The sequence below is a fragment of the Mesoplodon mirus genome, assembly GCF_964341445.2.
Source record: "Mesoplodon mirus genome assembly, chromosome: 3".
NCBI lineage: Eukaryota > Metazoa > Chordata > Mammalia > Artiodactyla > Ziphiidae > Mesoplodon > Mesoplodon mirus.
Genome location: NC_138978.1, coordinates 155,572,373 through 155,595,497, shown reverse-complemented (window position 1 = coordinate 155,595,497; position 23,125 = coordinate 155,572,373).

Sequence of the window (23,125 nt, the reverse complement as noted above, 5' to 3'; positions counted from 1 at the left end):
CCTCTGAAAGGTTAACTCTCCAGTTACTTTTCCAGTATCATGCAGTTATTTAGAAGCAGATTCGCATCTGATGTAATTATAAAGAATAATGTCTTTAAAAGCAAACAGGCCTAGGTTCAGATTCTGATCCTGCCATTGAACTAGGAGTGTGACTTAGGGCAAGCTATGGAACCCCTCTAAGCATCTGCTTTGTCATCTGTAAAACGGAAGTAGTAATAGTGCTTTCTTTATAGGTTTAAGAATTAAAGGTAATTGCAAATATTATGTAGCCCTGATTATGTGCCTTGCAACAAGCCTCACAGGTGGACAGAGTACTATTTTCCTAACACATAAGAGTAAAAGGCAGAAATAGGTTAAATAACTTGCCCAACATCCCATAACAGTAAGTGGGGAGTTCAGATTCAACCCCAGACTACCTGGCTCAGAAGCCTATGACCACTACATTACTGTAATATAAATTATTTAGCATAGGAACGGAATATGTTAAACACTCAACTCAGAGCTCTTTCAATTACACCATACTTATTCTTCCCCATTTCTAGAAGTGCCCAAAGAATGACATTCCATAATGTGTTGCAAAGTGGCACAGCCAGATTGCTCAGTCCCTAGTTAATTGCAACGTGCTGCATAAAATCAACTCTTCTGGTAGGAAACAAACAATAATAGAAAAAGTCTTCATTCATTCCTCCTTTGTCTGAAACACCCCAATCTCAGGAAGCTCAGAGTAGTTGAGTCCTCCAGAGGATAAATTTTAAAAATTATTAGAAAGCAAATTGTATGGCATGGCAAAGATCCAAGTACTGAACTATGCATAGCCTAAAGGGAGAAAAATACTTGTAGAAAGAGAACTTAAAGAGAAAGTTTTCAAATAGGCCATTAAATATAATTGTGTTTGCTTTCTGACAATAATTTTTAAAATATCTTGAAGTCATAAATTTTCCCTACTATGCCTCAACTTCAAGTTAAATTTTGTAATTTACCTTTCCATTTAAATTGAGTGTCTCAGACTTTCCAGGTGGCACAGTGGTTAAGAATCCGCCTGCCAATGCAGGGAACACGGGTTCAAGCCCTGGTCTGGGAAGATCCCACATGCCGTGGAGCAACTAAGCCCGTGCACCACAACTACTGAGCCTGCACTCTACAGCCTGCGAGCCACAACTACTGAAGCCCGTGCACCTAGAGCCCTTGTTTCACAAGAGAAGCCACCACAATGAGAAGCCCGCACACTGCAACAAAGAGTAGACCCGGCTCTCCACAACTAGAGAAAAGCCCGAGTGCAGCAATGAAGACCCAATGCAGCCAAAAATAAATAATAAAATAAATTTTTTAAAAGTCTATGCATTTAAAACATAAATAAATAAATAGTGTCTCTTCAATTTTCAAAATAGCTTACCTTCAAGTTACTTCTCTTTTTTTTTTTTTTTTTGCGGTACACGGGCCTCTCACTGCTGTGGCCTCTCCCGTTGTGGAGCACAGGCTCCGGACGCGCAGGCCCAGCGGCCACGGCTCACGGGCCCAGCCGCCCCGCGGCACGTGGGATCCTCCCGGACCGGGGCACGAACCCGCGTCCCCTGCATCGGCAGGCGGACTCCCAACCACTGCGCCACCAGGGAAGCCCCAAGTTACTTCTCTTTAATATCCAAATACTACCTTCTTTGACAGTATTTATTTATAATTTGGAAGATAATGAAGACATAACAAGCATGGATGAGTTTTATTGCAAAAATAGAAAAAAAGAGTCTCCCAAGCAGAGACTCTAAGGAAATTACTGTATAACTCAGTGGCTTCTATGATGAATGGCTGATCAAACTAGTCTTCACTTTTCAAGATTAATTTTGTTTTTTAGTGAGAAGTTTTATGAACAGATGGAATTGTCCCTGCCTTGCTAGAAGGACCATGGTCTAAGTTATGGGTTAGCTTGTTAATACAGAAGTATATTCAAGTTAGAGTAAGTTTTTGTGTGACCCAATGCAGTTGACAAAGATTAAAGACCAATCAAGACACAGAATGACACTTTAACTTTATTGTATGAGCAAAATGCATACATTTGGCTCCAAATTTGATTTTACATTCTTGCGATAATCTTAAAGCAAAATGACTAATTACTATCTAATTTATACCTTGTTTTCCTTTAGGTACAAATACTAGGCACCTTTTCATTTCTTCAACATTATCTGTCCAACCTAATTTCTACCCTAACTGAAATCTTAATTCTCTTCTTTGATAGCATAATTGCTTCCATGGAAAGAATAAAAGATGTGAGAGTATTCTCTGCTACCGGTGAAAATAATCACAACATATTGATAAGCCACCTTAAAATACCATTTTCATGTAAATGACCTTATAGCTGAAGAGAGAAATAGAAGCAAAGTGGCATTCAGAAAGCAGAAGTGCTTGGAATAAAACATTTTTCAATGGTTTCAGTGATGTTAAGGAAGGGTCAAATTGAGAGAGAATGTCAAATATCCATGCCTCTTGATTAGAATTTGTAAATAAATAATATTTCTTTAAAATTTACTGAGGAAGAAAGGAAAAGAGTTCCCTATTCCAGGAATACAATTAATTGATTTGGTTTCTGTGTCTCTTTGCAAATTCTTCAGGGACAAAATGAGATATATGGAGTTAAAAATAAAAAGTGATTCTGGAGCTTGTCTACAGTACTAGAAATGCTATGTGAATATTTAGACAAAGTCTTCTAGACAATGTTTACAAACTTAAATTTAAGGAATAAAATTTGGACCCTGAGATGGAAGAGGTTATCACCTTAACATATACCAACTCCATTCACTTGCAACTCTTGTGTTACCATACATCTCCTGAGGGCCCAGCAGCTGTTGGTACCAGCAAGCAAAATATACTTGGAGGGCATGAGTCAATGAATTATAAATCTGCTCCATTTGGGGCCTGACTCAGAGGACATCATTGATGGGCCCTATGGCAAGGAACTAAGTGAGGTGGATCCCGGAGAAGACTTGTCTTCAGAGATCCTTAAGCCCCTGTAAGGGGTGGGTGGGTCTATGATATCCCTAGTGACATGCAGGGTCTCTCCGGTCTCTAAGATTTACAGAAGAGATGATACGTGGATTGAGGTTTTTAGGCAAACAAGGAGAATGGGCAGCTAGAAGCTTCCCTCCCATATCTTAAAAGAGGGTTGACAACCTACCTGTTGCTATAACACACACAACTACTTCCTACCACTGTGGGTATCTCGCAAAAAAAAAAAAAAGAGAAAACACAATGACCAATATCAGAAATGAAAGAGATCACTACAGATTCTATAAACCTTAAAATAGGGCATATTAAAAAAATATGATGCCAATAAATTTGATAATGTAGGTGAAACTGACAAATACCCTGAATGACACAAATTATCAAAACTGACTTAGGAAAAAATAGATTATCATAATATTAATATCTAAATATTAAATATTAACCACCAAGTAACTGAACTCATAACTTAAAACCTTCCTACAAAGAAAACTGTAGGCTTGGGTAACTTCATTGGTGAATTCATGCAAACATTTAAAGACGAAATAATACAATCTTACACAAGTCTTTCCAAATATAGTGGAGAATGGAATACTTTATAACATTTTACAAGGTCAACAAGCACAACTCATGAAAATCTGACAATGATATTACAAAAAAAGAAAACTGCAAACCAATATCCTGTATGAATTTGGACCTGGAAATCCTTAACAAAACTAATAAGTCAAACCCAGTGATATGTAAAAAGTCAATTCATCATAAGCAATTAGAGTTTATGTTAGGAACATGAGATTAGCTATTTATTTGAAAATCAATCAGCATAATTCACCACATTAAAATAGTAAAGGAAAAAATTAAAATGTGATTATTACAGTAAATATGGAAAAACCATTTAACAAAATTCTATACCCATTCATGATAAAAAGAAAAAGTTCTTAGGAACTTGGGAATAAATGGTAACTTTCTCAACCTGATAAAAGTTGTCTACCAAAACACCCAAAATGCTACAGTTGCTAGCATATTTAACAATGAAATACTGAATGCTTTGCCTTCCAAAGATCAGAAACAAAGTAAGGATATACATTCCCACCACTTCTATTCAATATTGAACTGGCATTCTATGGAGTGCAACAAGCAAGAAAAAGAATAAAAAACATAAGGGCTGAAAAGGAAAAAGTAAAATAACCTCTATTCACAGATGATATGATTATTCATTTAGTAAATCTTAAGCATCTACGAAGCAAATATGAGAACAAATAGATGAGTTTATTAAGGTTGCAGGATATAAGGTCAATACACAAAGTCAACTGAATTCTTGTGTATCAGCAACAAACAACTGGAAAATGAAATCAAGGAGATGATACCATATACAATAACATCAAAAAACCTGAAATACTAAGGGATAAATTTAATAAAAGATCTCAAGATCTATACACTAAATACTACAGAATATTGTTGAAAGAAATTAAAGACAATTTAAGTAAATAAAGTGTTAGAGTATGTTGAAGGATTCAATCCTGCAAAGATGCAAATTCTCCCTCAAATAATCTATAGATTCAAGACAAATCAATTCAAACCTAAGCAGGTATTTTGAAGAAATTGATAAACTGATTCTAAAAATTTGACAATACAAAGTAATTAAAGCAATGTGGAAAAGGAAGAACAAAGTTGGAAGACTTAAACTAGCATTTTGATACTTTCTATAAAACTATTTTTATTAAGACAGTGTGATATTGATGTAGATATAGCAAAATAGATCAATGGAACAGAATAGACAGTCCAGATATAGATCCATACTTATGGAGACAACTGGTTTTCGGTAAACATACCAAAGCATTTCAATGGAGGAAAGGAATGTCTTTTCAACAAATGGTGCTGGAACAACTGGATATCCATATGGAAAACAAATGGACCTTATCATGATGCTTATCTTACCATACACAAAATTAATTTTAGATGGATTACAGATTAAAAGTGAATGTTAAAATTATAAAATTCCTAGGAAAAAACATAGGAGGGTATTCCCAAACTTGAAGTAGGCAAAAATTTCTTATGTAGTTCACAGAAAGCACTACCCATAAAAAATTAGTAAGTTGGAATTCATGAAAATTAAAAATTTATTATCAAAAGACATTGCTAAGAAAATGAAGAGACAAGAAGTGAACTAGGAAAAATATTTGTTATGCACGTATCTGACAAAAGGACCAGTGTCCAGAATACGTAAAGAATTCTGTAAACCAATCAAAAAGCTGATGACACCAAACGCTGATGAGGATGCAGAGCAATGGAAACTCTGATTCACTGCTTCTAGGAAGCAGAATACACAGCCACTTTAAACAGTAATTTGACATTTTCTTATAAAGATAAACATATACTTACCATATAAATCAGCCATTCTACTCATAAGTATTTATACAGGGGAGTTGAAAATTTTGGTTCAGACAAAAACCTGTACACCAACCTCTATAGTAGCTTTATTCATTATCGTCAAAAACTGGAAACAACCAAGATGTCATTCAACAGGTGGATGGATAAACAAACTGTGGTATATCTATGCAATGAATCACTACTTAAGTGGTTCATACAATAAGATGGGTGAAACAAGTGTATTTTGCTAAAGAAAAGAAGCCAGACAAAAAGTCTACATATATAAGCTTTCAACTATATGACATGAAAAAAGCAAAACTATAAGAATGAAAGACAGATAGTGGCTTCTAGGAGTTGGGAAATTGAGAAGAAATTGACAATAAAGCTACATAAAGGAATTTTAGGGTGATGGAACTATTCTGTATGGTACTGGGGTAATGGATTCATGACCCTATGCATCTGTCAAATCCCCACTGAACTGTATAACACAAAAAGTAACTTTACCATATGCAAATATTAAAAACGCAACCATATGTCAGGTGATTACTGGAGGGAACATAAACTGTGATAAATGAGTCTAACTGTATTAAACACATATGACATAACATCACTAAAAGGGATGTACATAAAAAGTTGTTAACCTAAATGACTTTGGAAAACTGTGCATTTTCTAGACAGTGTAAGTACAAAAACAAAATGATTTGTAAGCAAATACTAACTCTAGTTGGCAAGTTTGTTTCTCACAGGGGTGTATTAGCAATTCTGAAACTGCATGTATATTAGAGTTGAAAAATTAGTAAATAAATTGTGATAACAGGATCCAGGTTTCTTACTGTTTGAAAGACAAGTTAGAAATAAGCAAGTGACAGGGGTTTGAGCGGGGCAGATGAGATGCTGTGATGCTGGATTAGAATCATCAATGTCAACATGAATTCATGTGTATTTTTAAGTATATACAAATAGGTAAATATAAATACATGGATGCATATTTGTCCAATAAAAGGAACCAGGGTTCCTTGAGGCAAAGGTTGAATTTAGGGCTCGTTCAAGGAAAATACAAGTTGACCCTGGAGCATCTTATTCTAGAAAATAATAAAGCACAAAAAAGAAAAACAGTAACAAAGAGAAAAAGAAGATGGAAAAGAAAAAAATGTTGAATATCCAAAGGATGTAGGAGTCAACTTAAAAGAGCTCTCGGTGGCTAAAGCTGGAATAATTTGAGCAAAATAACAACAGTATTAGATTATAATCCAAAGAAAATAAATATCTACAAATCCATACAGATATAAATAAATGTCAGTAATAAATGGAGGAGAAGGAACAAATCTTTCTCACAGAAAATTTCAAATAATGTATGTAGATACTTCCTCTTTCAGGAGGTGGAGCTTAATTTCCCTCCCCAAGTGTGAGATGGACTTAGTGAATGGATTCTGAAAAATAGAGTTTGGAAAAAGAAAAGAGTAAATTTACAGTGGAAACTGGGCAGACTAACTTAAACAAGTGATCAAGGCTAACATCACCAGTAAGTCATGTTGAGATCATTTGTCATCAGACATGATGTGAAGAGAAGGGAGCTTCATCTGTGTGATAGCCTTCCAAAAATCCACAACTCTAGTCTAATCATGAGCAAACACCAGACGAGCTCAAACTCAGGAACATGTTAGAAAATACATGCCCAGTAGTACTTTTCAAACTATCAAGGTTGTGAAAAACAAAAACAGAAACAAAATGATTGAGAAACTGTCACATATCAAAGGAGACTAAAGAGACATGACAACTCAATGCAATGTGGTGTTCTGGATTTGGTCCTAGAACAGAAAAACACAGTGAGTCAAAACTAGAGAAATCTGAATAAAGTACAGACTTTAATGAATAATAAGATATAAATATAGGTTCATTAATTGTGGCAACTGATGAATTTGAATAAAGTCTGCAGTGTAGTTACTAGGATTGCACCAATGTTAACTTTTTAGTTTTGACAAATATACCGTGGTTATGTAAGATGTTAACATTAAGGGAAGCTGGGAGAAGGAATCAAGCTGTAGGGGAACTCGATGGTATCTTTGCAACTTTTATGTAAATCAAAAGTTATCCCAAAATAAAATTTAAAATACACAAACAACTCCCCCCCAAATTGGCAGAAGACTCCACAGTTACCTCACAAAAGAAGAGACAGAATGAAGCAAATGAGAAGTACTTAATTTTTTTAACATCATTAGTTGGCAAGGAACTGCAAATTAAAACCACACTGAGCTATCATTTCACAAACACGAGAATGGCCTGAATTACAGAGACTGACAGTAGAAAGTATTGCAAGCATGTGAAATAACCAGAACTTTCACACATTCTGGCGATACTGTAAAATGATAAAAGCCCTTCAGAAAACTGGAAGTTACTTATAAAGTTAAGTGTAAACTTAGGATAGGACTCAGTAATTCCACTCTTGGTATTTAATCAAGAGAAATAAACAAACAGAACAGAAAAAGACTTGTATAAAATATTCATAGCAGCTTTATTCATACTAGTAAAGAAAATGGAAACAACACAAATATCCATCATCAGTGGAGAGTATAAACAAATTATGGTATATCTATGCAATGGATTGCTACTTAGCAATGAAAAGTATTGAATAATGGTATATGTAAAAATATGAATGAATTTTAAAATATTATTCTAAATAAAATAAATCAGACATTAAAATGAATCATTAAATTATTCAATTCATATGAAGTCCCACAACAGCAAGATTAGTTTGTAGTGACAGAAATCAGAGCAATGGTTGCCTAGGTGTTGGAAGGAATTTACCGTAAAGGGACATGAGTGTGCTTTCTGGGGTAATGGGAGTGCTCTAAAATCATCCCTTGGATATCAAAACCCACAGATGCTCAAGTAATATAGTCGGCCCCCTGTATCCATGGATTCCACAACCAAGGATATAGAGGGCCTATTATATACTTATTGAAAAAAATTTGTGTATGAGTGGACTTGCAGAGTTCAAAACCATGCTGTTCAGAAGTTGACTATATATCTTAATAGGGGTGTGAGTCACATGCTGAATGCATTTGTCAAAACCCTTTGAGGGCTTCCCTGGTGGTGCAGTGGTTAAGAATCCGCCTGCCAATGCAGGGGACATGGGTTCAAGCCCTGGTCCGGGAAGATCCCACATGATGCGGAGCAACTAAGCCCGTGCACCACAACTACTGAGCCTGTGCTCTAGAGCCCACGAGCCACAAACTCTGAGCCCACATGCCACAAACTATTGAAGCCTGTGCGCCTAGAGCCTGTGCTCCACAACAAGAGAAGCCACCACAATGAGAAGCCGCTCAATGCAACGAAGAGTAGCCTCCGCTCGCCGCAACTAGAGAAAGCCCATGCGCAGCAACAAAGACCCAACACAGCCCAAAATTAATTAATTAATTAACTAAAAAAAAAAAACTCTTTGAACTGTACACTTAGGATCTATGCACTTCACCAAATATAATATACCACAATTTTGAAAAATGCAAAAACCTATGGGAAAGAGTGAAAATTTTACCCAAAGGAAAATGCATAGTTTAAATGTCTCTGCTATTAAAGAAGGGCTAAAATGACTTTAGCTTAGTATAATTTCTGAGAATTAGAATGACAATGACAAAACAGAACAAAAAAGAGGTAGAAAAGAGGTAGTCAAGATGATACTGAAATTAAAGGTACAGACATTTAAAAAAGTAAAATTAAGACAGAATTATAAAAGCTGTTTTAAAAAAGCCATTAAATCGTATAACTTCTAGTAAGCTTGGTTAAGAAAAAAAAAGAAAAATTTTAAAATATTAGTTTTCTTAGGAATGAGACATGAGACAACCTCAATTGCAGAAGGAATTAAAAGAATTATAAGGACACGTTGTACACAAATCTATGACAATTAATTTGAAAAGTCAGTCAGAGGGGATAATTTTTAGCAAAATACAAAAGTTATTAACATTAACCAAAGTAAAGAAGGAAACTTTTATTGGCCAATTTCTATAGAAGTGAATGAAAGGCAAGTAAGATCCATCAGATATTTTCATAGCTGAGGTCTATCAGACTTTCAAAGAATATAATTTATACTATTCCAGACCACAGAAAATCTGGACAGCATCCCAATTTTATATAAAGTTAGTATAAATTAAATACCAAAACTTGATTAAAATAGATCAATTTTACTTAAGAAAGTAATTGCAAATATTCTAAATAAAATTTCAACAAATAGAATACAGCTACATATCAACAAAAACCTGAAGCTAACTGAGTAGGGTATATTGTAGGTGTGCAAGAAGAGGTTCGAACTAGAAAATCCATCCTCGTAATTTAGTGTTTCAGCAAATTGAAGGAAAACAACTCATATGACCCTATTAATAGATGTTGAAATGACATTTGATAATATTTAACAGCCAATCTCAGTAAAAAATCTTTAGGTAAGATAGGAAAAGGGAACCACTGAAATATTTACTAAAACCAAGAGTCAAAAGTATTTTCAATGTCAAAATAATTTAAAGAACCCAGTGAAATTCAGGAATCAAGCAGAGATCTTATCACTACATTTATTCAATATTAGCCTGGAGAGTCTAGTGAAAACAATGAGATAAGAAAATTAAATAGTTGGTAGAAATATTGAAAATGAAGAGGTAAAACTATTTTGCTGATGGCATGATTGTGTACTTAAAAATCTAAGAGACTAAAAGAGAAAACCTATGAGCATTGATAAGAGAATTTATGGAATGACTGCATACCAGGTAAGCAGACTGAAATCAATAGATTTTCTCTTCTCTAGTAACATATACCCTTAGAAAAAGAAAAAGCAGGAAACATTTCCTTTAAAATAACAGTATAAACTGAATTGAATGAGAAAGGCATGGAACCTATGAAATCTATGAATCATATTGATCTTATTAATACTTGATGAGGGTGTAATTCAATTTGGTGGAGAAAAAATGTCTATTTAACAAAGTTTCTCCCCAAACTGGGTACCCGTCCTGAAAAAATTAAATAATCCTAGCTCATGTCATATATAAAAAAACAGGTAAAGTAGTAAATATAACTATAATTTTAATATTTTATTAGGACTTCTGGGGAAGACATAAAAGCTAATAAAGTGGTGTGGCAGAAGACACTATAAATAAAGACAGTAAACAAATAACAGACTTAGAAAACATGTTTGCAATGCAGATGACAAATAAGGGTTTAAAAGCTATAATTATATAAAGAGAGCTCTAAACATCGCCAAGAAACAGGCAACAGCCTAAGAGGAAAACGAGCAACAGATATAAATAGGAAATTCACAGATGAGCAAATCCAAATGGCCAATAAATACATATAAATATGTTGTTTAAATTCACTAATAGGGAAATTGAAAACTGAGTTAACAACAAACCATCACTTTAAACCTATCAGACTGGCAAAAATTTTAAATAATGATATCATTGTCAGTGGGGATATGTGGAAAAAAGTATTTTCTGCGTTGCTGGTGGAAATGCAAATGGGTACAGCTTCTTCAGAAAGCAATCTGACAACATTTATTAAAGTTAAAAATACATAAACCTTTTGACCCAGCAATGTATCTCCTGGGTATATGTCCCATAGCAATATAACCACCAGTAAAAAAAGATATGTGAGCCCAGATGTTTATTACAGTACTCTTTGTAGTGGCAAAAAAAATGTGTACACAAAGAAATAAGTTATGGTAATCTACAGGACACAATATTACTGTTTGTGTCTGCTAACCTGGAGAGACTCCCAAAAGCAACCCATGCGTGAGAAAAGATGCCCCCCAAAATGTATATAATATGGTTTCACTTTTGCAGAGCAAACAATGACAAAAACATACACACATATGTGTGTATATGTGCACATATATATGTTATATGTATATGTATAAATGTGAGATCTGGTTCGATAATCATCAGGGACTTTACAGAAGAATTCATGTAAGAGTACACTAGTTAGGGGGGTTTATACTTGCTCACATTGATATTACATTCAAGTGGTTGGAGCAAGAGAGGCTATTATGGGAAGAAGAAGAAAGACAGTAGGGACTAAAAGGAAAAACAAAATGGAAATATTGTACTGCAATGAAAGCATTCTGATAATCTCATTTACATAAAATTGTGTTTGTGTGTATATGCATATTTTCTGACCCATATGGACAAGGTGTAACTACATGCATTGAGTGTGCTCTTGTAAGCACTTTATGTGGACTAACTTACTTAACTGTCACAACAACCCCATGAGGTACATATTATTATTATTTTCATTTAACAACTTAGAAAACTAGAGCTTAAATCACTTTCCCAAAGTTACATGATTACTTAGCTCCTGGGCTTGGATTTGAACCCAGGCAGTGTGACCCTGAAGCCTTGGCTCTTAACCACTAGACATACTTGCTTGTAACCAATTTATGTCCAGGCCATATTATTAAGTTAAATACACAACTGAAATGTAATGTGTATAATATAATTTTATTTCAGTAAAAAGATAAACTCCTAGAGATATGTATGTTTGCTTGAGCAAGAAAAACGCTGTAGGAGTCTGTTGGCCTGTAGGCTGTTAATTTATTAGCTCTTGTAGGTGGGGATGGCTATAAAGACTTTTATATCACTAATACATGTCTGATCAGCAGCCAGATAGTCTCCTACATAGTGAAAACAATTCATGAATCACTGAGGGTTTTTTTTTTTTTCCTCATTTAGGGCTCTTTAACATTTAAGGAACATTTGTTCAGTGGGAATTTCAGACATGAAAAGCTTTATGAAGGAGGAGGAATTTAGTGCATAGGTAAGATTTTGAGAAGTCATGGGAATAGTGTGAGAAAAAATTAGGGCAGAAAATTGCAAGCCATCTTCAAAACCTATATTGCTGCAGTAACCGTGGCCAGCACAAGTGTCTTTGCATGAAAGCTGTGTTGATAAACCTAGAAGAGAGCATAGGTTTACACAGTCTCAAATGCCAGGATATTCTCTGGGCAGGTAGACCAGGCACCTGCAACACTGAGCCTCTTAACGTTGTGAACCAATGCTGTGAGAAGATGACATGGACGCTGTGTGGACACCTGACACAGCCCCAGCCTTGGTTCCAGCCTGGAAGTCCTCAACCAAATACTGGCCCCATCCAGAGATTGCTTTAGCCCACGTGGCTTATGAGTCCACAGGATGTCAGGGCAGAGCTGTGCCTGGCAGAAGCATTCACCCCATCAGGTCCCTACACCTGCTTCAGGAACCTCATGCCACCACTACTTTGCCAGAAGCAAAATAAATGTCCCCATCCACAAAGGGGACACATGTCCTTTCTCCTGCCCACTTCTTGGCAGTGGCTTTACTTGTGCCTTCCATGGATTTACTCACACTGGCAAGGGGGTGGGGGGATCCCCAACGCTGGGTATGCAGATTTGGCCCTTCTCTTCTGTGTCCTAATGACAAAACATCAAAGGCATCAGGGTATAGTGGTGGGAGACAAAACAAAACAAAACAGAATATAATGTAAAATTTAGGGTCGGTTATTTGGGGTCAAACATAATCGCTACAATAGACCAACCTAGCTTTGAGCAACTTCTCTCATCCAAATTTTCTCACCTGGAAAAGAGTGCCTTATAAACTAAAAATTATTTTTTTAATGTATAATTGTTTTGCATCACTCCCATTGTTAGTGAACGTTAATGTCAAAATAAATCTGGAATTTGGGGCTTACTGAAAGACATCTGCCGATGAATGGACTTTAGCTATAATATGTATCCTTAGATGCTAAATCTGTTTGCAACATGCCCAGGCTCACTAACTAGGGCACTCAACTATTGACTATAATTGTTGGGGAGTTATTTATAAGTGAGATACTGCCATGTCTTTCCAGTCTCAAAATGTTTCAATGTAACTCAAGTCAAACTATAAAATAATATTGAAGTGACATATTTATGGCCAGGGGGTAAATATTAAAAGGAGATTCATTAAAGAGTCACTGAACTGACAAGTTCAGTTATGCACAGCTGGATAATACAGCATGAATTCTCTTTGTCAAACAGAGGTACACAGAAAGATATCTTTGTAATAGAGTTGGCTGGAGCCCAAAGAGCCCATGTATTTCCAAGACTAAATTTCTTTCCTAATTTAACTGTACAGGGGGAAAAAAATGCAACAACAAAAAACAAAGCCTTAGAGAAAGTTCCTAAAAGGCAAGATTGGTCAGTTGAAAGGGATTTACACAGCTGTTTCACAGTAGCAATAGCTCCATTAAAATGGAAGTCTCATATTTTAGGGTTACTTCCTTCAGTTTAAAAATCTGTAGGTTGTGGAAAGCCATGTGTAAACAACCGTACTCTTCATACTTGGATATTATATAACTGGGCTGTCTCTTTTCATTCCTAGTAATTTCTTTTTACGTATGTGATTCTACCCCCGCTGATAAAGCCAATTCTAGATTTACAGCCTCTGGGAAGGAAAGAACAAAGGAGCAAATCACTAACTTCTGAGTTTTAAAAGCCAAAGTTTTTCTATAAACATTAAAGTTGGAAAAATCATGATGTATGAAATTAAAGGTTTATTCTCTTTTATTTCAGAGAATGTAAAGATAATCTGGGCTGGGTAAAGGAGAGAAATAGCAGAGAGAGAAAGAGAGATTAGATGCTCCTAAATCCTTGGGAAGGGGCCTTGTACCCTCCCCCGATGCTAGGCCAAGTCAGGCAGAGGGAGAATGCACCTCCTCAGTCAGGTTTGGGGAATCCCAGAGGAGCCTGTGACCTGGAACTTACTTTGCAGATCTCAGTAAAGCAGAGCATTTCTTTAAGATGCACTATGCCCTGCTCGGCATGGTAGCATTTGAGTAGCAATGGCTACATAAGGTTTCCAGCCAAAGGGGGACGGAGACGGCATCAGAGAGCCCCTGTGGACCCAGGATAGCACAAGGGAACAGCCACACATTTCTCACGTCTCCTGAGAGGGGCTCAGAAATTGTCACACAGACTTGATGAGTCCTGATGTTTAGGACAAGAAGGATGAAACTTGTGAGGACTCAGTAACCAGATATGGCACAACTAATGCTACCAAGGTAGATGTCAAAATATCCATATGCCGAGGACTTGGACCTCTGAAAGCTCCCAGACCTAGAAGCAAACCTGGGATTTGAGAAGATCCTGAATTGACTGAAAAGACCCTGAAACAATGGAAGAAACTCCAAATTAACCCAAGATTAAATTTCTCCCAAGTAAAATAGGGAACGTGAAATAAAAGTTAAGTTCACTTCATAGGAAAGTCAAATAATATTTCTTAAACATTTGAGTTTATAGGCAGAGAATCATAAGTACTTTACATGACTACCTCAAGCATAATTTTCTCACTGTCCAAAAATAGAAGACAATTACTGTAAAGTTAAAACAAATGTTCTTAATATCCAATATCCAGGTATCATCTATCAATGAAAATATACATTCTGTGATTCTTTTTAACTTGGATCATTTAAAATTATTGAAATGACTAAATCTTCTCATCACTATTTAAATGTGTTTAATTATTAGAGTAAAGGCAGATCAGGAGTCTTATAAAATGAAATTAAAAGGTGATATCCTATGTATGACATTTTAGTTGGAGAGTCTTTAGTCCCAATTATTTGTTTGAGAGTACATGATGGGAACAAAGAATAAAGCATAAGGAAACTTTTTAGAATTCATACATCCAAATGATTACCATCCTGAAATATTCACCCTGGAAAACCATTGAGATCTAAAGGTATTGATGCTGAAAATATTTCTAGAATCCTCTTTTGAAATTGGCTTCTGAGATGGTATAGGAGCCCCACAAGAAAATAGGTGTTGTCACTAGAGTTTAACCAAGTTACAAGACATTCAAGAAAGGTAGTCCAGAAGTCTTTGTAGTCAGACTTTATCTTTGATTATTAATAATATTTCCAAGCTTGATACACTTATTCAATAAATTGGTCCCAATTCAATAAATTGGTCCCAGTATTAACGGAGTTCACAGCACAAAACTATCCTTAAAGAATGCCCCCACTGAAATTATCCAAAACATCACACATCTGAAAAGACAGTTAATACTATGAACTTTGACCAATAGATCTATGATGACTCGTGTTGAACTAAATCCTCTTAACTTTTTCTTTTCTTAATAAAATATGGACAGAAATTGTGGTCTCTTTTTTAAAAGCAAAAAAATAATATCTCATCAAAGAAAGGAAGAAAAGAATAACAGAGGCAAACCAGCTGGAGTATTCTCCATGGAGAATGACTAAGCATTCTGAAAAATTGACAATGTAAGAAGAGATGACCTACAACATCTTTAAACTAAATCTCTCTAACAGTCTTCCCTCCCTGCCACCCAAAAGGAACACTTTGGTATGTCTGAACGCTGCCTACCCTCAACCTCTAATTCCAGCCATACAGAAGATGAATTAATTGAAATATGTTCCAAATGAAAATTCTAAATATTATGTTAATATTAATGAGCAGAGTGTTTAATATTTAACAAACATTAATGCATCAGCACCGACCAATTAGAACAGATTCGGCAATTAACAGGCACTAGCCATTAACAACTGACATTGTCATACTGGACACCTTATCTGAGCCTTGATCATGGCTGTTTCTTAAGGAAAGAAATAACTCCTTTTTACATAGAAATAGATGTGTTTTTTTTATATGAACTCAGTAAGAAACACAGTCTCTAATTGCATCTATTTTTTGAAAAGTCTATATTTTGCTTCAGAAAAGGTTAAAACAAACTGTAAAAGTAGGTAATTTTATCCACTCAGAAGACTTTAAAAGCAAAGTGATATCACTCTATCAGACAGAAGAGGGCTTCCTAATTTTTTTTTTCTTTTTTTTTTTTTTTTTGCGGTACGCAGGCCTCTCACTGTTGTGGCCTCTCCCGTTGTGGAGCACAGGCTCCGGACGCGCAGGCTCAGCGGCCATGGCTCACGGGCCCAGCCGCTCCGCGGCACATGGGATCTTCCCGGACCGGGGCACGAACCCATGTCCCCTGCATCGGCAGGCGGACTCTCAACCACTGTGCCACCAGGGAAGCCCTTTTCTTTTTTTTTTTTTATTGAAGTATAGTTGATGTATAAGTTACAGGTGTATAATATAGTGATTCACAATTTTTAAAAGTTATATTCCAATTATAGTTATTATAAAATATTGGCTATATTCCCTGTGTTGTACAATATATCCCTGTAGCTTATTTTATACATAATAATTTGTACCTCTTAATTTCCTAACCCTATATTACAGCCCCCCCTTCCTTCTTCCCGTTGGTAACCACTAGTTTGTTCTCTATATCTGTGTTTGTTTCTTTTTTATTATAAAAATTACATGGAGTCTAGGTTCTGTTGGAGGAAACCATACTAAACTAGTTATTGATAATAGTGGAATAAGGATAAAAGGGCTCATTTTCTCAGGTACTTAGGATGTAGAAGATTATAAAATACCCAAAGAGCGACGAGTATTTCTTAGATTCTTTTTTTTTCATGTTGAAAGAGAATTGCGTTCCATGGGTGCTTACCAGACCTAGCCAGCTTCATCTCTCACTTGCACTGGCTCCTAACACTCTCTGTCTTTCTTTCCCTCTCTCTCTGATTCTGCTCTTAACTCCTCCAATTCATTGGCCATGTAGCAGTCAGAGCGATCTTTTAAAGCTGTAAGTCTGATTATGCCCCTTCCCTACATAAAACTTTTCAAGAAGTTTCTATTGATTTTAAAATGAAAGATGAACTCCTAAGCTTGACTACATGGCCCTGAATGATTGGTCCTGTATATTTCTCCAATCTCATTTTGAACCTCTCTCCCTTTCACTCACTGTCTTCCTGCCACACAGGACAAAGTTCTTCCCATCCTCTGCCTGTGCATGTATATTCCTTCCATTGTCTTCACTAGCTCTTTCCTACTTATCCTCAATTTCAGCTAAACTGTCACTTTTAAAAGGCCTTCCCTGAATCTCCAGTTAATTTTTCTTATCATTATGAACTCATGGATTTAAACATTTGATGGATTTAGTTCATTGTAATTATTATCCTGTTCAAATTGTCTCACTTTTAGCTAATAGTAGCCTTTTAAAATTGGTTTCATATTCATGAATTAATGATATAGCCCTATTAGCCTTCAGGGCCTTTTCACTATATGATATAAGATGTTCCATGTTCATCTTCTGCATATCTTGATCCACACTTGGACTCACCACACATTTTCCAAAGCTATCTTAGCTTCTTTAGTGGGAAAACAGTATATCAAGACCACAATTTTGGTGCTAAAGATTCTCATTGTTATTGGGTGCTTGGTAATTTTTTCAAAGCCCTTCCAGTGGACACAGCTGGGAAATATATTTATAACTATATCTACATCATACATACTATATTACATACCTACTCTATTACATATATTCTCAACTGCATATATATAATATATATTATATATGTGTATATATTAAATACCTTATAAGTTAATACTGATATTTCCAATTCAAATTCAGCACTAAAAAGTTTATGCTTAACTTCTTCTATATCATCCATATCTCATTTTTTCCATAAGAATCCTGCTTCTCAAGGTCACAAGAGATGATAAAATTAGAGTATACCATAATTACTCATTTGTTTTATTCATGTTACATGTAGAATAATCTCAAAATAACAACATTAATATTACCAGCAATGTGATTACTGACTACATTTAAAAATTTTTTGGTCCACATGACCATATCAATAGATGCAGAATAAGGATATGAAAAAAATTAAAATCCACCCATAATAAAAACTCTTAGCAAACTGCATCATATATTATAATGATTATAATAGAAAGAAACTTATTTAACCTGATAAAGGATATCTACAGAAAGTCCTATAGCTAACACCATATCTAATGATGAAAATTCAATATTTTCCACCTAAGATCAGGAACAAGTCAAAGATGTTTGTTCCACCACTCCTACTCAATGTAGTACTGAAAGCCCTAGCCAGTACAATAAGGCAAGTAAAAGAAATAAAAGGTGCCTGTATTGGAGAGAAAAAAATAAATAAAACTGTCTCTATTCCTACACTGTATGATCTACATTAAAAAATCTAAAAAACATCCAGGTAAAGCTCCTAGAACTAAGAAATGAGCTTAGCAAATTTGCAAGATAAATGGCAATACACAAAAACAATCTAACATACACCTATATACCAGCAATAAAAATAAGAAATATAATTTTTAAAGTACCACTTATAATAGCTCCCCAAAATGAAATACCTAGGTATGGATCTAACCAAAAAATGTAGTCTACATGATAAAAAAATAAAAAATACTGATGAAAGAAATCAAGAGCTAAATAAGTGGATTAAATGGCTCAGATATCATTGAGATGTCAATGTTCCCCAAATTTATCTATAGAGTTACCTCTTATCCCAATCAAACTTGCAGCAAGATTTTTATAGGTATTGTCAAGTTGAGTCAAAATTTTATATAGAAAGACAAAGGATGTAGAAAACAACTTTGAGAAAGAAGAAGAACAAATTTAGAGGCCTTCCATTATATGGTTTTATGACTTACTGTAAAGTTATACTAATTAAGACAGTATGGTATTAGTGAAAGTATACACACATAAATTAACGGGACAAAATAGAGAGTCTAGAAGTAGACATACAAAAATACAGTCAACTGACTTTTGATACAAGTACAAAGGCAATTTTATGGATAAAAGATAGTTTTTTTCCACAAACAGTGCTGAAACAATTGGATATTCATATGCAAAAATATATGCCTCAAGCCACTCTTCATAACTTATAAAAAAAAATTAAAGTGGATCATGGACCTAGATGTAAAACATAAAATTACAAATCTTCTGACAAAAGAAAACACAGGAGAAAATGCTCATGAATTTGGTTTAGGAATAGAATTCTTAGACATAACACTGAGAGCTTGATCCATAAGAGAAAAAAATAGATCAATTATATCTCATCATAACTAAAACAGCTTTCTCTATAAAAGATGGTTAAGAAAGTGAAAGGCAAACTACAGGAAATATCTTCAAATTATAAATCCAACAAAGGATTTATACCCATAATTTTAAAAGAACTCTCAGAATAAAAATAAGAAAACAAATATCCAACGAAAAATGGACAAGAGATTTGAACATTTTACCAAACAAGATATTCAGATCACAAATAAGCATGTGAAAAAATGCTCACCATCTAAAAACCATAATGAGATGCCATTACGCACTTCTTAGAATGGATAAGAAATAAAAACAACAAAACAAACAATAAACTGACTGATAATGCCAAGTGCTGACAAGGAGGCCAAGAAACTAGAACTCTTATACATTGCTGGTCGGAATGCAAATTGGTAAAGTCGGTTTGGAAGACAGTTTGGCAGTTTCTTATAAAGTTAAATGTACATTTACAATATTCTGCAATCCCATTCCTAGGAATTCATTTACCCTAGAAATGAAAACTTACATTCACACAAAAACCTGCATTTACAGTGTACCACGTTTAGAGCATCATTGTTTATAATCACCAAAAACTGGAAACAGCCTGAATGTTCTTCACTGGTGAATAAACCAACAAACTCTGGTACAATAAAATATTGCTTGGCAATAAAAAGAAACAAACTATTGATAGACATGGATGAGTCACAAACGCATTCTGCTAAGTGAAAGAAACCAGACTCAGAAGGTGCAAACTGTATTATTTCACTTATATGACTTTCTGGAAAAGGCAAAGCTATAGAGATAAAAACAGGTAAGTGTTCCCAAGGATTAGGGACGGGGGAGGCTTTTACTACAAACAGGCAGCATGAGGGAATATTCTGGCAATGAGGAGCTGTTCTTTATTTTGATTGTGGTGATGGTTACAAGACTCTATACATTTGTTGAAACTCACAGATCTATGCACACAAAAATTAGTGAATTTTACTTTATGTAGGTTTTTAATAGCTTAAAATATACATACAAAATAAAAATCTGTGTTTTGTGAGCAGACTATCTTACCCTGAAGAAGTGAGAATCCTGTACCTTTCTCAAAAATAAAACAAATCTTAAAAACATAAAGGAAAAGAAGCAAACACTTTTTCAGGATTGCACTACTCAAAACTCTAAAATGTCAAGGTGTGGAAAGTTTACCGGCTGCTTTTATATATGACTGTTCAATTTATCTTGACCTCTCGCCTCGGGTTTCAAAACAACAAAAACAGCCTAGTGAAAACTAAACATTTGGCATCATACAATTCAATGACCTGTAATTGCACCTCCATTAGCTCTGCTGCACCAAGTCTAATCTTAGAGGCTGTTTCTCTCACATGAGGGAGGAGTAATAAGGATAATGCTATGTCAGCCATATTCTCACAGAATAAGGTTTTCTCTAAGTTTCAATCTATTCAATTCAAAATGCATCTAAGCCCTCAATTCCAAGATTTCCTCTTCAAGCCGATATTTTCATAAAATGCCATCAACCAAAAGTATTATACAGAACATGTGGCAACGTTAAGCTATTAAATGAAAATTAAGAACTGAGCTAAAAGAATGTTGCACAGATGGAGCTGCTGAGAAAAAATCAACACATTTCAAAATCACCTAGTGGATAACTTGTGTAAGATATTTGGACCCTGCTGCTATATAGCTTTCTGGTTTTCTCTTGCACCTGTAAATTGTGGTTCTTGCTGGCTAAAATCTTCAATCATACCAAGAAGACTTCTGATTATTAGACACAAATCAACAGATATAACCATAACCTGAGTCTCAAGATCTATGCCTATAAGATGTAGCTTATCAGCCTTTGAGGAGCTATAGAGCAGACTTTTACCTGATACTGCCAATTTGTTAATTGGTTATACTTGTGTGTGTGTGTGTGTGTGTGTGTGTGCGCTTATTTATTTATTTATACACACACACACAAATATATATACAAATATATAAATAAATAAATATATTTATTTATTTATATAGTATATAAATAAAATAAGATATTTAAAATAAAATTGTCCAAATCCATGTTATTTTAGTCAAGGAAGATGGCCAAGAGTGTGACTATGGCCTTGACCCCCTTGTAAAACAACAAATTTAATGAGCAAATATCAGCACCTTTACTCTCTAGAAGTGTCTGGGATATACTAATAGTATAGGAGTCAGAGAATTCCAGACATGCAGGTTTTCTGCACACCTAACTGGGGTTGAACCTAGTTGCAGCATCTCTTTTTGTGTGCCTGATTGGTTGGGTCTCTGTAGAAGGCACAAAACAAGGTAAGTGTTAATTAGTGCTCAAGTTTAAGGGTCCTATTAAGGCATGAGAGAAGCAGATGAATCATATATTTCTAGATAAAAATCAGAGATAGTCATCAAACCATTAGATAAATTACACTAGATACAAAGTCTTACTTCATATTTGATCTTCTCCTTAGACAATTCTGCCTAATATCTGACTTATTATGCCATAAATGAAGTTAATGTGCATCCCTCTCTACTTCAAAGGTGAGAAAAAATGAAATTATATTTCATTTATATTTCATTTCTTTATAAATTTCATTCATTTATATAAATTATATTTATAATATAAAAATGAAATTATAAATTATATATGAAACACTTTAAAAAGAAAATGGCACTAGACAGATGCAAGATAATATTTTTTTAAGAGCCACTGCTGACACTCTCCCAAATACATACTAATTTTCCAGTTAGTACATCTAACAGCTAGATTGTTATTTCATATCTGTGATGTGCAAACGTTGATTAAGCTAGTATAAACAGTAGTGTAAAAATGATGGTTCTGCCAAGTGCTTTGCGCTTATGCTGATAACAAATGGACACAATAAATTAAATCATCGACATACACCATCCACTTAAAACTTGGACTTTTGCAGGCACCGAGGGAAGATGTCATAGGAAACATTTTGAAGATGAACAATTTTCTGTCCTTAAACTCTCCAAAACCATTTCTCCTGAGAATGACCTAGCTGGCTATGGTGGGTTTCCTAAAATGATTTAACAGAGGATGAAAGGGGAAATTAATTGGCCAGTGTTTCCACTATCTTAGTCATCAAAGACTATAGAACAGTCCATCAAATTAATTCAGGCCACCTAACACAACACCACAAAAAACTTTATTACTTTGCAGCCCTGCATTCTGATTGCCTTATACTTTTTTTGTTTGTTTTGTTTTATTTTTTTTTAATTTTTTAAACATCTTTATTGGAGTATAATTGCTTTAAAATGGTGTGCTAGATTCTGCTTTATAAAAAACTGAATCAGCTATACATATACACATATCGCCATAACTCCTCCCTCTTGTGTCTCCCTCCCTCCCTCCCCCCTATCCCACCCCTCTAGGTGGTCACAAAGCACTGAGCTGATCTCCCTGTGCTATGCAGCTGCTTCCCACTAGCTATCTGTTTTACGATTGGTAGTGTATGTATGTCCATGCCACTCTCTCACTTTGTCCCAGCTTACCCTTCCCCCACCCCGTGTCCTCAAGGCCGCTCTCTACGTCTGTGTCTTTATTCTCGTCCTGCCCCTAGGTTCTTCAGAACCATATTTTGTTTGTTTGTTTTTACATTCCATATATATGTGTTAGCTTAGGGTATTTATTTTTCTCTTTCTGACTTACTTCACTCTATATGACAGTCTCGAGGTCCATCCATCTCACTACACATAACTGAATTTCATTTCTTTTTATGGCTGAGTAATATTCCATTGTATATATGTGCCATATCTTCTTTATCCATTCATCTGTTGATGAACATTTGGGTTGCTTCCATGTCCTGGCTATTGTAAATAGAGCTGCAATGAACATT